The sequence below is a fragment of the Acomys minous genome, assembly GCF_964271855.1.
Source record: "Acomys minous genome assembly, chromosome: 7".
In the NCBI taxonomy this organism is placed as follows: Eukaryota; Metazoa; Chordata; class Mammalia; order Rodentia; family Muridae; genus Acomys; species Acomys minous.
Genome location: NC_140488.1, coordinates 28,938,285 through 28,954,477, shown reverse-complemented (window position 1 = coordinate 28,954,477; position 16,193 = coordinate 28,938,285). Strand labels below are relative to the sequence as shown.

Below are 16,193 nucleotides of genomic sequence, written 5' to 3'. Positions count from 1 at the left end.
TGTTGTTAGAGGGTCTTGTATCCACTCCTAGCAAAGAAAGATGTCAGTTGTTTTAAAGAAGTGCTACACTCACAATGCTACATTTAGACTTTCTATTATATATATATATGCTTGGTAATACAATACTGACAACACAGCTCTCCAATGGGATTTGAGGACTACTCCATATAAGAGAATCCCTGGCACTGTAAATCTTGTCAAAAGTCTATGGCTTGGGACATACTCTCGGGGAGAATATACTACTGATACTTGGCCAAGTATAAATGGAGATACTCCCCGTATATTTTTTTTTATACCCATAGATTATTGAACTTCTCAGCCTGGGTCAGAAAAGATTTTTTTTTGCAGTAACTCTTTAATGAAGAGACTTATAACTATCTAAAAATTCTGTGGATTAATGATTATCAAGTACTCAGTCTGAAATGTAACTTCTTTATCAGCCCCTCTGACACAGAAAAACATAGAAGGAGAAGAGGAATGATTAAAAATTCAGAGAATAGAAATGAGCACTATAACAAACTGTATTCTGGATATGGTATGGCAGTCACAATAGTGAATAATTAAGAATTCTACCAAGACGTGAATAAATATTTTAGACATTAAGGCTATGAGTGGACTAGTTAGAAAAAAGTGAGTAAAAGTGAGTGGAATAATGAGAGATTGCAATGTGGTGGGGAATACCATTACAACAGATTCTACACATGAATAAAGTTTTATAAATAATTCTAAAATTACTTTAAATTGATAGATGTTTAAAAATAAACAGGGTTCTTAAAAATAGAAAAATCCTCAGTCTTTTCTAAGTGGAGAGTGCATTTTCTCCAAATTACTTTTAACTAAACTCTGAAATCCAGATAAATTACCACAGCTCAGATGAGTTTTAAAAAACTAAAATAAATACTTCTGAAATGCATAAGAGGATCAATTTTATTTTATTTGTATTAACCATATTAACATCTGGTACTGCTGAATCCATCAAATTCTACTCATCACAATTCTCCCATAGTGAAAAGAATGAGTTGAGCATAAATCTGACTTTCCAAGACTTTTCTCACCATATTCAGAGCACTAAAGCAAATACAAAAAAACCAACCAACCAAACAAACAAACAAACTATACAGCCAACTAAGAACAAAGAAAAGGAATTGGGGCATTCCTTTGTCAGCAGGGCATTTCAAGGCTAAAAGCATATTGAGTAATCCTATAATTTCTCTTTCACAAAGAAAAAGAAACTTGAATCCAGTCTCAAGCATTCTAGTGAACTCCAACAAGTGCACAATAGTAAGCAACTAATACAAGTATGAAGGACTGCTAGAAATCAGATTGTTGTTGTACTTTAGGATGGAGGCAGAAAAACAGTTTTGAGCATTACAGTGATGTTATCATAAAGTGAAAAAATGAGGATGTCTGTAGTTGTGTGTGATTGGGAAAGAAGGCACACAACTTGGAATTTGTTTACCTGGAGGGATTAAAAACAAGGCAATATGCACATATAAAGAATTTATTTTTTAGAAATTCCAATAATATGTAATTGGGCTGAATAGTTAGTATCTTTAACTATGTAAATAGTTTTAAAAGGTTGAAAGAGGATACTTTTTCTGCAGATATACAGACACTAATGCAAAACCAAAAGGAATGTGAATAAATGAAGAAGGTAATAGTGTCAAAAGAAAGAAAGAAATATCCAGTTATGAACATTAAAGTAAAAATATTTTATTATAATTTCTTGACATACAATTAAAAATAACCACTTAAAATCAGTAAACTACTGGAAAAGTAGATAAATAAGAAAAACAATGAAGACAAAGGCTTCATAGGTACTTTGGGAGGTCAAGAAAATAAAATGATAATTTGAAGGCCAGTATGGGGCACAAATTGAGTTCAAGGCTAGCTTGTAAACACAGTGGCACACGACATAAAATAAAAACAAATTCAAAGAAACTTATCTCAATGCCCAACATTCAAACTAAGGACAGTGATAAGTAATAATCTGGCAAGAATGAATAAGTAAAATGAATGATAAAGATACACAAAGCCCATATTTTCAACAGTGGAGCATTCCATTCTTCTAGAAAGCTCATTAAGAAGTAAACAACTACAGAGGAGAGGGGTATGGGAGAATGAGGAAATAGAAGGATCCAGAGGGTCCTAAAAACCTACAAGAAGACCATCAAGGCTGGCAGACCTGGGGGGGGGGTCTGCTCAAATTACTGTACCAACCAAGGACAATGCATACAGTAAACCAAGAATCCCTATTCAGTTCTAGCCAATGGACAACACATTCTCCACAGTTTTGTGGAGAGTGGGGACTGACTTTGACATGAAATCTGGTAGCCCCTATTTGACCACTTCCCCTTGGTGGGGCGGCCTGGTGGCACTCAGAGGAATGGTAAGCAGGCTGCCAGGATGAGACCTGATAGGCTGTGATCATTATGGTGTGGGAGGAGGTCTCCTTCTTTCACAAACCTGGGGCAGGGGAATACGATGAAAGAGGGAGGTAGGGGAGAAAGGGAAGATACAAATGAGGGGATAACAATTGATACATATTCTGAATAAATTACTTAAATAAAAAAAAGAAGTAAACAACTAGAAATAGCTTCAGGAAGTCCCTGAAACTGAACAGATTAAATAGATACCTTGTTCTCCAAGAGGAAATGAGCAATAAAGACTGCTGAGAGCCACTTTTAGAACAGCAAAAATTGACAAAATACTGTCAAACCCACTGTGAGTCCATATATGCAGCTGCCCTGTCATGTCTGTTGGTATTTATGTTGGAGTCATCCACCATCTCTGTCTCTTACTATCTTCCTGCCTCCTAGTCCACACAGGTACCTGATTCTTGATGGAAGGAGTATGATACAGATATCTCATTGAGGTCTAAGTGTTCCAAAGTCTTCCACTATGTGCTCATTTTTCAGTTGTGGATCTTTATGTTCACTACCATGTACTACAAGAAGAAACTCTTCTTGGAAGAAGCTAAGACTGAGTCAAAAGCAAAATATTTTAGCCACACTGCCTGCAATAATCAGAGACCAGAAAAACAACCTGGAAGAAAGGGGAAAAACACTGTAAACAGTTAAACAAACAAACAAACAAAACAAGCAGCCTGAAAGAAGCAGGAACCAGATGAACTGCTTCAAAGAATCAAAGACAGGCCAAGCTGCCTAAAAAGGGCCCCGACTAATGAAGCCACCTCAAAGGACACTCTCTAACCTGTCATGCTGCCTGTAGATTGGGCAGTGTTGTCCAGGCTTCCAGATTTTGTGATCTTTCATCCAGGCTGGGATAGGCTTTGGTGATGTTTCAAGTGATCTTTGAGCCATTTCTCCTTCTAAAAGTACCACTTCACCCATATTTCTGTAAGTAATCCCAATAAAACTCATTGGTTTTTCCAAGTTGGCCTTCAAAATAGGCAGGAGTAGTTGAGAACCTGCTTTCATATTTCAGTATAATTCCTAATTGCTTCCTAAATAACAGTCTTTAGATCCTTAGATACCTGTAGGCCTCTTCACTAAAGAAACTGCTTTAAGCAATAGACTACTGTAGAAAACCATAACTAGTCAAAATTTAGAGATTAACTGACTCTTGAGCTCCCAGGCCTGATCGATATATCTACAATACAACCCTTACACCTAAGGCAGAGGGAACATCATGAAAAAAAGAGAAGGAAAGATTGTAAAAGACAGAGGATCAGGACATTTGATGTAAGAATTTGTCTCCGTTAAAAAGCAGAGAACTGTACTTATGATACCTTAAAAATAAAGGTGCCTACATAAGACCTGAACAGTAATGGAAGAAATGTCATAGTGCCCCCACCCTTAGATGAAAGAACACCATAACTAATGGCTGCTGAGAGAATAGTCAGTCTGATAGTTAATCCAAACCCAAGTAGGCAATCTAAAACACATATACATATTACAAACTGTAAATAGACTCAGGAGGTTGTATTCACGCACACACATGCACACACATACACATGCACGCTATAAAATGGGGAGACATAAGGGGGTGGATGCATGAGGAGACATGATAGAAAAAGGTGTGTGTAAATGATGGAAATACAGTAATCAGTCTGAAATTTTCAAAAAAGGTAAAAAACAACTATTTTGAAATGTAAAAAGCATCTAAATATTAAAAAATAGAGCTTGCTATACTAAGTGAAGAAGAAAAAATCAGGACATTTTAAGAAAAATTGAAGATATTATTTGAAATTCTGAAGTCAAAACAGGAAAAACATAACAGGAAAAATACTTAAATATTAAATAATTTATGAATATTATCAAGTGAATGCATATATATACACATATACATATATAGTATAAAAATCAAAGAAGACATAGATCCAGCAAAGCTAATTATATAAATAATAAACAAATTTTCTCATGACTAACATCAGGAAAGGAAGTTAATTGTTGAAAATATACAATATTATTAAAAGAAAGGGTTTGACAGTGAGAAAAACTAAATAGAAAGGATACATTTTCTCAATTATAAAATATATTTTTAAGGTCACTCCAAGGATAATTGCATGCATGTATCAATTTTACCTTAATTCAAAAGCTTTATTTGATTTATTTTATTCATAACTATGATGATATTAGTATTTATCTTTAAATAGTATGCATGTCTTATTTTATTTATCTTTTATTATATTCTTTTCTTTGAGAAGTTCTCTTTCATGATATAACCTAAGCCTTCATAGAGGTGGGTTCTGTGGGTTTGATAAATATTTCTTTTTTAGGTCTGGATACATGTTATCTCTTACTCTCAGCACTTTTCCAATTTATGAGTCTGTACTGACTGTGGCCCACTGGAAACAAAAACAAACAAACAAACAAACAAACAGAAAAACATCTTTAAGGTTTAGAGTAGATTTAGTGCTAGGAAGTATGATGTTCCCAACCATAGGCTTTTGAGAGTTGTAGTATCAGGGAAGAAATTGTCTTCTTTGAATCAGTTCTCAGATCTAATCTCTAAGAAGTTACTTACCAAATAATAGTCTTACCTTTTTGCCTTTAAAAGATTTTCATTCATTCAAAAATATTTTGAAGGTCAAATATCCAATTCAAGACAAGAAAATTTTCTGAGTGTGTGAACTAAGAACTGTCTTTACTGAAACAAAGAACTCAATCAGAATCCTTGTAGGCCACCCACTCATGCCCATCCATAGGTACAGAATAACATCTTCATTGGTCATCACACCTGCTATGTCTAAGTATGCCATTTTGCATGAGTTGCCAACTCCCTCAGGAATGCTGAGGCTTTACATGTACCTGAAGATCTGATTTTCCAAGGTTATTAAAATCAGCAAGCTGGTAGCCCATGACTGGCTTGTCTTGTATAATCCCCAAAGAGAGGCATCCTCCAGACTTGGTCCCCAGTTTCTATGCTTGCTTCAAATAGTCTGTACTACAGCAAGGATGAATTGGTGAAGACTCCAGTAGCACCTGATCCCAGGGCTATGCCCATGGCACATGTTAAGGTGGCAGCATTGATGATGACCTTGGGATTGAAGAGGTGTGCACCACACAGTGCTTCTGCCAGGAAGAGCCTCCTCTCAGCATCAGTCTTATCAACCAATGATCTTCCCATTCCTGGTTCTAACAACATTTCCTCGTTTGTTGACCTTGCCACTGGCATATTTTCACAAAGTGGGGCCAAACCTATGATATTAATAGGCAAATTGAGCGTTGCTGCAGACACAATGGCTGAGCATATTGTTGCAGCTCCTCCCATGTCAGCCATTCTGAGGTCTGTATTCACAGAAAGAAGCCTTGGTGGAGATACTTCCATGATTTGGAGCAATATACAAAATTCTATACCATTGAATTAAAAATAACCTTATTTGTGAGTAACAACTAAGGCCTTGAGTAGAGGAATAGATTCAATAATCTACCTTTTTTCTATCCTCTTTCTATATTTCCATATCCCCCTTTCTTTCTTTTCAGCTCCTATCTCCTTACCTACAAAAGAAAGATAAAGGAAATGAGAGACATCCCTGAGTCCACCATAGTTTTCTCTCTAAATCAATAAAAGCTAGTAACCAACTTCTGGTGAAAATAAGCATCTGTAGACCAAGAAAGTAAACAGAAACCTATCTAACCACCCTTAGAGGAACTGGGACGTAGTTCTCTTAAGGTTTCTTCAGGCTGATTTAGGGCTGATTGAGGGATGTCTCTCTTTTCCTTTATATATTTAGTTCCATCTCATCTCCCTTCAAGATTATTATATTCCAGTGTTCTCTTATGTATTTGTTTCTGAAAAATACTGTTAAATCTTGTTGTACAAAAGTAGTAAGCAAACTTCCTTAATGTCTTTTTTTAAAAAATGTGTTACTTAATGAAATATCTTTTCTAAATTTTAAGTGATCTTTTTTATGAATTTCAGTTTATTTTTACCTAGTCAATTAATTTTCCCTCTCAAAAGACTATACTTACTCATTATTTTGTCACAGTTAAGTGTAAATGGAGACAACGTCTGTAGGAAATTACTAATAATTCTAGAGGCAACTTTCCGATATTGATAGAAAGAAGGGGCATTTCTGATTTAATAAATTTCAATTGTTAGTAACTTTATAGCCTGGAGGGAATGAAAAAAAATGTCTAGAGCCCTCAACTGTGATAGGTTTTGCCACTTTCTGATTTTATCATTAGCAAATATAAGTTCTATGTAATTAAACCAGAAACAAATGTGCAACCTTCTTCATATTGTCAGTAACAAGTCATGAGATGCCTCAGCTTTTTTCTTAATTATACTGCTTATAATGTTGAACTTTGTCTCATAGGAAACTTTTGTTATTGTGACACTACTAATAGACTTTATTCTAATTATATTTCTGGATGCTATTTATGCATAAAGAAGAGGAGGCACCAAAGTGACAGGCTACTCAAAGCTATTTGATTCACTTTTAAACAATTCAGTCTCCTCCCAATATTACAAAGTACAATTAATGGAAGATATAATAGTTAAAGTTCTTAAGCTTAATTGTGATGTTTGATTTGTTTTGTCTTATTTTTTTCCTTTCTAGTCTGCCATATTTCCTTAAAGGAGTTTACTGCACTACAGAAAAGGTAGTAGTTCAAGATTCCAATTAATAAGATTTTTGTACTGACACTATTGTTTAAACACAAGTCATTAATTCTTTTGTGTCTGTTAGACTACAATAATTCACTCTTTTACAAGTGATCTTGTTCCTAAGAGGAAGTTTATCCTTTTTTATAATAGAGTATATAAATATTAATTGGTCTAGTTCATACAATTTCTTTGTATGCCATAGGGATTATTGTGTACTACAGTTATTTGACATTATTTATGAGTATTCTTTGGGATTCTTTTATTCTAAAGCAGATCCTTTCAGGATCTTGATATACATGCATTTTCTTAGTATGAATGTTACTTTTAACAAATGATAAATAAGTCAACAAATATAGAGATATGTTCAAAACCATAAAAATACCTGTCCTTAATCATATTTTCTCTAGAAAATTACAAAGTATAATAACACTTCTTCTTCCCTTGATGTTCTTTCCTCCAAAAATGTACATGTCTTCATCTTCCAACTCCTTCCGTGTTCTAAATAGACACTTTAGATAATTCTGGCTTAACTAGCAGCAACTTTACTTATTAAAAATGTCACTGTGTTTGTTGTCTGTTGACACATAAAAGAAATGCCACAAAGTTTAATGATGAAGCAAGCACATTATCTCTCAGTTTCCATGAATAAGGTGCCTGTTATTTAGTTGATACTGTAAGATCTGCAAATCTTGGTGCTCTTAAGTGATCAATTTTCCACTCTATAATTGCACTCAGATCATTTTTATGAAGTATTGTAATCGATTTCTGACCAAGTGGAATTTCCTCTATTCTTATACACAGGATATAGCAGCTTATTATATTCTGAGTGAGAACTCTTCTCCTTAATGAAGAAGAGAGGAATGAAAAGATAAAGTGAGAGTTTGAAAGGGGTAGGCAAGAAACATTGGAAAATATAAACAAGGAAGAAGGAAGTGAAATTACAAAATCTTGTTTCTAAGTATATGGCTCATTGAAACATCAATCAAAAATATAACAAAATGTAAAACCAATAGAGAAAACCCTAACACTGCAATCAATTATGAATGTGTTTTACCATGGAAATATGATAATTAAAAGTGCTACATAGTCATTGAACTCATGTTAGGAACCAGTCTCGTCTTTCAAGAATCAATCTAACCCCTCATCATAGTGTTTATAAGTAAAATTTTATTGAGACAGAATCATGGCTATGTATTATTTAGTAATAATATACTATATTTCTTTGTTACAAAAGAAATTAATACTTTTGTTTAGATCTTTGATTTTAGACAGTATTTTTGGTTTTCTATTGTTTGAGAATTTCCTACATTCATGTAATGTATTTCAATGAAATTCATGCTTATTTCTTCTCCTTTAATTCTTTCCCTATTTGTCCATGACTATTCACTCAAAATTTCATGGTTTTTTTTTTTACACCACTTGAGTTCACTTAATGTTGTAACTATGCACAGGCATCTATTGCTAATATATCCTCAGCTAAAGGTGGGATTTTTTAAAACTATGTTCCTTATCTGTGTTGTAATTTGGTTGGCTTTATTTTGCTCAGATGTTGTGCATGCTATAAGAACTGTGAGTTCATATGTGCAGTCAACCCTAGAAAGAATATCTCTATATAGCATCCACTTCTTCCAAGCTTCAAGGATCATCATAGAAACTGGAACAAGATGGCTATAAGAGCCAGAGGCAGTGGATGACTACAATGAAATGGTCTTTTATATACACAAGGTTTTTTATTTTATTTTAAGTCTTTTTATTTCTTACAAGTATAATTGAATTTCTGTTCTTGTCTTTATTTTTTGTGGGAGGCACTTAATATCTAGTCATATTTCAAGCTGTCATGGGACACACTGTGTGTATTTCTGTCTCCTATATTGTGGCATTTATAGGCATGTGTTGGCACATCTTGTAAACTTTCTATTTCTTACTAAATATATTCTGGCAATTTGTGTGTTTCTTTTATTTTTCTGATGGATCTAACTTATTTACTTTGTTGAGTTGAGTTAATTTCAAACAATGTTGAGTTATAATTTTCCTTATTTCTATAAAGCTCATGGTAACAGTTGTTTTTGCTTTTAAGGGCTTTAATTTTATTGTGTAGCTAAGTCTTTAATTTTTATTGTATAGCTTATGGTTCATTACTATTGATTTACCTTTTAAAAATCAAATTTACTTTTATTGATTACCCTATCGTTTTCCAATTTGTTTTTACTGCACAACATTAAGATGTTTTTGTATTGAACTTGCTTTATACTATCATTTCTATTCTATAACCTTTAGTTCTGGTAGTTCAATATGTGCCACCTGTGTCACTAATACTCTTTGTTAAAATGTATTCCTAGTATATAGCTATAGTTTATATAGTCAGATATCAACAAACTCTTGTGACCTAAGTTCCACAGTTTCTCCTTCATTCTCCTAGAGTATCTATCACCAAGGTATTTTCTTGGTGGCTTTTTTAGTCACTAGGTGGTGCTGTGTCTTTACTGCTAGCCTTGATTCAGTCTTACTGAATCATCACTGATTCTGGTAAATGGGATGATTCCAGTAAATACAGATGGAAGACTGGGGAAGCATTCGAAACCAAGGGGTAGCTGTAAATACTTGGAAAATATAAAACCAAATTAAAAGGATTTATAGACACACACTATGGAAGAAGCTGTTTGAGAGATTCTATTGTGAATTTGAGTTTCACGTTGGAGAGAATACACAATGATTATGAAAGAAAAAACAAATGAAAAAGGAGTGGATACTTTTGATCAAGAATGACAATAGATAAGCAGTATAATAATTGGAGTCCATTGATGATGGCCTCAGCTTTGTCTACAAATGAGGCTGACAGTGAAGAGCAAATCAATGACAACAAATTAAATGAATATTATTTGGAATATCTATTTCATGTATTGTATTTTAAAAGATAGCTGTTTAATATCAGACTATGGAAGAGATATAAAATATTAACAAAGTGTTAATATTTTCATAAAAATATAAATCAAAAAGGCAGATAGATCACCAGCATATAGTGTGCTTTGTAAATAAACCCTAAAATAATACTAAATATATTTTGTGTGTCTTGTATTTTTATAATGCTAATTCAACAATATTCCTAGGCTTATCTAACTATTTATTTCCAAATGCTTATAATACCAGGAAATGGAGATGTAAAAAACACTTTCATGAGATTTTTATGTTCCCAAAAGAACAGATGATAAAAAATTATCCACATTTAAATGAATGGGTGGGTTCCAACTTCACAGCTGGAAACTGGATTTGACAGTGAGTACCAATTATAGACAATTTCCTGTGTAGGATATCACAAAGTAATAAAGTAGCACGACACATTTTGTAACACATTGTACTTGGTTCATTTATCTGTTGAATGAGTAGGAAATTGACTTAAGCTACATTGCCAAGATATGCTATTCCTTTCACCTCAGATGCATTTCACTTTGTCTTTGTGATAATGGGGCTAGTGGGAAGGAAGTGTTATAAATAAAAATGACTACGTTTATCCCACCAAATACATAATTCATGCAGTGAAACTACTAGTTAAGGCTTTACTTTGGTTTGTAAAAAAATCAAAATTTTATAATTTGCTTACAGTGAAACACTTAAAATGGATTCATAATCCAACTAATTTAGCACATAGACACTAATTATATATGATATAGAAAAATGCCAAAGTTTCTACAATGTTATCATGTAATATATTTAGTACATACATTAAGTAAATGACTTTTGGTAGCAAGAGATTTTGTAATGAACTTATGTCTCTAATATTTACAGTGGTAATAAGACATTTTGGTTGGAGTCCAAAATTTCATTGCAGTTTAAATATCACTCTCTTTTGAAAATCTAAAGAGGTATTACTCATTATCAAAAATCAGAAAAATAACAATATGATGCATTTGAAAAAGCAGTGACATAAAATATAAAGAAACAGTTTTGATCCTTATTTATGGGGAAGGTAAGACTTAGACTCCTTACACCATCTATTTATCTCAATGATAACCAATGTAGCATCTTTATTCTTGATATGGCAAACACTTTATGTAATTCAAACATTTTGAACATTAACACTATATAAAATTTTAATTTAAAAAGCCAAAGGGCTGAAAAGATGACTCAGCAGTTAAAAGTATTTGCTGCTTTTTCAGTGGACTCAAGTTCAAATTCCAGCACCCATACACCTGCCTATATTACTCTTGTTCTCAAGGATCCAACACCTTTTTCTGACCTACACAGGGACCTGCATGCATATGGTATATATAAACTCACACACACACAAACACAAACAAATATTTTAATAATTTAATTTGAAAGGTGAATAAGGAGTATTAGTTAATTGTCATTGTCAAATATACTGGATTTAGAGTCACCATGGAGGCACAGTTCTGATGAGTCTGATGAGTTTCTAAGCAAAAAAACTATGAATTTAATATTTATATAATTGCTGATTATTTCATGATTCCTTTTGATGCAGGTAGTTTATTGTATATATGTGTAATAATATAAATGTATATGTAAAAAATAAAAATAATAAAAGTAATTTAAAAAAAATAATTTTTAAAAAAGAAAGCAAGATGAACAAGCCATGAGGAGCAAGCCTGGAAGTAGCAGTCATCTCTGACCTCAGAATCAACTCTTGCTTCTGGGATCTGCCATGGTCATGTCCTGCCTTCCTTCAATAATGAACTAAGCTGTGGAAGTGTAGGCCAAATAAAGGCTTTCCTCCACCTACCCACCCACTCCACCAAAAAAGAATGAGGCCTGAACAGTTCATCTCAGGAAAAAATATTCCCTCCATGTTTCTTTTTCAATATTAAGACAATTTCATAATAAAAGAGAGTGGAAGAATAAAATTTTAAAACCAAAAAAGTTCCCATGAAACAATAAAACCTACTTGTTATATATAACCTGGTACAAGTTTTACTTTATTGCAATTGATGGATTCTTATGATTCTTGAAATAGTATAAGCCATACTTTGATTTTTTTTTTTTTTTTAGTTTTTTGCCTTTGCACAAGCTGGCATCATGTGAATTTCTTGCACCATTTGTCAGTTTCAAAGAGTTTACAGGTTCGACTCAGCCATGCACACACTGGGGCAAACAAATGATATGTCACAATATATTAAGTTGTTTAAGATGCTCTATTTGGTGTAATAATGATATCATATTTTAAAAATTTGGGGAAGAAATCTTCCCAGGATAAAATAGTAAAAACTACAAGAGACCTGTAGAATCAGGAAAGACCATCATATAATGCAATAGTCCCTGGGAGCTACCAAGGAAAAACTTATAACCTACCATACAGCAGAACTCCAGCACTGTTACTGCAGCGACCAACAGCTCCCACTTTGCCTTTTGCCACACGGAAATACATGGAACCTACTAACCCAAAGAGATCTATGAACGTTACCTTTGGATTCCATGGAAACATGGTATCAATTCACTCTTTTCATGCCTTATTTTCCATTACTTAATTTTAATAGTGGCATAAGTATTTTGTGATGGTTTTGCTTTAGAACTGTTGTTTGTGTTTTTCCTTCCAGCCACTTCTCATTAACCCCTACCTTATTCATATACCTTTCTTTCTCTCTTTCATCCTAATCCCATGTTGTTTTACCTTCTTTATTCTTGTCTATAGACTTAACAATCTTTAAAAACTGTGAATATTAACACTGTTCCAATTTTCTACTCATACATAATTTACACACTCTAATATTTTTCTTTTTAAAGTAGATCTAATACTTATACCTTATCATTTTCTACCCCACTTCTCTCAAATCAATATTAACTAAAATCCATCCAAGTATATCCAATATTATCCCTTTCTGTTTACACAACACTTTTAGAAGTCTAAGGGGCCACTATAATTAATTGACAAAAGCAAAGTAATAATATAAAATATTTCTGTTGACATTCCTACTAAGGAAATAATACAAAGATATTGAAAAATAACAACTTTTGGTAAGGAAATATTATCTCTACTATACATGCAATGATACCACATCTAAGTCCCACCTGTACATTGCAAGTAAATCAACTGAAAGACTATAACTGATCATAAAATTGAGCAAGTAAATAATCCCAGTATGTGCTTTCCATTAATTAATATTAAAATAATATTAATCAATGGAAATTTTCAGTAATTCTTGCTCTTAGGTACTTCAAATACTATTGCTATATAAAATTTGCGCATATGTCTCTTTGAAAGTTGTTTTTAATTATTTTGAAAATATACCTAAAAGCATCACTGTGAAATTATTTTATGTTTCTAATTTTATTTTGCAATCTTCTCCAAAATGGTTTCCAATTATGGCTGTTTTGCCCTGAGTCCATGCTGAGACCAGGGACCTCAGATAAGACCAGCCTTTTGCCTACCAACTCCTCTTAGAGCACACTCAAATTCGTACTTATTAATGAGGCAGTAACTTAAAGCTTTATACATCCTACACCAAAAAAAAAAAAGAAAATAGACTCATCTATGTTTCTTCTACAATACTTCACAGTTTTTGAGGTTCATTTAATACATGTTATGTCTGATATTTTTAATGTTTCTGTCTGGTTATACAAACATTTACAATTCCTATTAAACTTTTTTCACTTAGTTTTCTGGCTATATTGTTTATGTTATCTACCCATGTATCTTTAATTTTTATTATATACCAGACATTATGAAACAGTTTATAGATACATGGAAATAATTTAGAATTATATAATCCCTTTAACAAACTTTTAATTTTGTGCTGAAAATATAGCTGAGAAGTAGAGTACTGAAAGACCTGGCATGTTCAATGACCTTGGTCCAATGCCCAATACTTCAAAACAAGTAAACAAACAAACAAAAACACAAACTAAAATTTTCATGTTCATGTAGACAACCCTAATTAAGTATACAAGGACACACATGCACACACACACATACACACACAGATGACATAAAAATATCGGAGAGATTTGAGGGGAAAATGGAATTAGAAGACAAGGGAAGGCAGGAGATAGGCATGAGGGCTACTTAGGTCAAAGGACATTTCATTCATATATAGAGAAATAGATATATATGCACATATACACATGTGAAATAAGTATGTTAGAAAACTATGCTAAATATCCATAGGAAATCACTTACTTTTGTTCATTCCCAGGAATTAGGATATGTAAATTTCAATTCTGCAAATTCAGTGGTTGATTTGATCTGTGAAAATAATTATAACTTTCAGTGGTCTTGTATATCTCTGGTTCTTTTATTCCTCAAAGGCTATCTTTCACAGTGGATATCCTTTGGAATGGAATATTTTCTTTGTAAACTTTTGAGTTCTAAATGTTTGTGTTGTGAGCTTCTCTCCTTGTCTTTTTAGTTTTCTGTATTTTGTCTACTTTGTTTCGTTTTGGCTTAGTAATTACTTTTCTAACTCTAAATATATTTTAATCAATATTTTTAAGGCTTTTTGTTGTTACATGTAGGATCATAGTGTGCATGATTCTAATTGTTTTGTCTCTGACTACAATTAAATTCTCCTATATATACAGAGAAAGAAATTATGTTGTATATATAGTTTATATATTTAGAAAAATATAATACATTTATCTTTTATTCTATTACTTCTGCCTTTGTGGCTGAATACTGACCGATAAAATGTCAATGAATATGGCCTTAAGAAAAGATAAGGCAATGTAATGCAAAAGAGTGGAAAATATGGCCTTGCTATGGTATGAAATCTATGGTATTACATTGAAATGGGTGTCTTTGTCCTGTAGCTGGAAGAAATGACTATAAGGTGCATAATTAACTCAGAAAACTTTAACATAATTAGCTATGGGAATAGACTGGAAATAGAAACATAATTAATGAATATGCTAATGTCCCAGGCTATGGACATCAGGGGATAGTTGATCTTTATCCATGTCTTAAAATGCATTCCAGATTAAATTGATGATCCTTATAACTTTTTCTTCTTTTCTAAAGTAAAAAAAAAAAAAACATAAAAATGCAATTTCAAGGTTAAACTTTAAACAATTGGAGAAAAACATCAATTTCTCATCCTTGAGATTAATTAAAAGTAAAGTATTATGAGAAAATATTGATTATGTACCAAGTCATTATTGATGCTCTGAAAAACTAGGCAACATATAATGATTCTTGATAATACCCAGAGTAGATAGATTACCAACCTTCTCTATGAGTTCAGACATTTTCATCCCTTTTGCTGGAAATAAGCTAGTGTTATCATAATGTGCAAAAATTGTATATGCAAGAATAAATTAATTATTCATTAAGAAACTATAACCATATGGAACAAATATCCTTTCATGTGGTGCAAATGGAGCCCTCTCTATAGTGAAATAAAATGTTAATTTTCTGAAAATAATTTGAATCTCTTCTTGGAGTTATTTCCTTCAAAATACTTTACCTATAGTAGTTAAGTGAATTTTACCATAAAGTGAAAAAATAAAACTAATTAATACATAAATCACTTTTAGAATAGAACCCACAAATATTTATTTCATCAAATTGACAATTTTTAGAAAGAATAGGTTATTAAAATAACAGTAATTTACATATAACTATACTGTAAGTATAAATAAAATGCATCACTACTCATCTACTACATGTATAAATAACCTTAACCTCACATTTGAAAAGTAATTTTAACACAAATTTTAGTTAGATTTATGTGCTAGGTATTACAGATATCTTGGTTTAACTAAATTTTTGTTAGACTTTTAGATATTTTACCTGTTGTTTGCAGTCTACATTCATTTACGTAAGCAAGTAACATACCATTTAAGACTTTGGAGTATGAGTATGACTTGGAAACCTCACAGATTTACAAAACTAAAATGTATTGAAGAAACAATGCAAAGTAGGAAAACACAACAGTATGCAAGCAATGAATATGTCTCTCTTTTCCTCTGAAATAAATATTAATAGGACATGAATGTTAGAAATTTGATTATTATCATTTGCTTTATGCCATAAAATGTACCATAAAATATAAATAACCAGGAGAATATGCACTAAAATATAATGTAAAGCTCTTTTTAAAATCATGCATACATTTAAGGTTCTATTTTACTGCAACAGTTGTATTAATGAATGCTGGTGGGATGTAAACTTT

At 32.4% G+C, this 16,193-nt stretch overlaps 1 pseudogene across 1 annotated transcript in view; it reads right to left on the bottom strand.

Annotated features, from left to right (window-relative positions):
* Positions 1–5,224, bottom strand: part of LOC311601139 (26S proteasome non-ATPase regulatory subunit 8-like) — a 31,443-nt pseudogene extending 26,219 nt beyond the window's left edge. The window contains exon 1 of the transcript in view: positions 5,203–5,224. The product of the transcript in view is annotated as a 26S proteasome non-ATPase regulatory subunit 8-like (transcript). The remainder of the gene's footprint in view (positions 1–5,202) is intronic.
* Between the last annotated feature and the right edge of the window lie 10,969 nt (positions 5,225–16,193).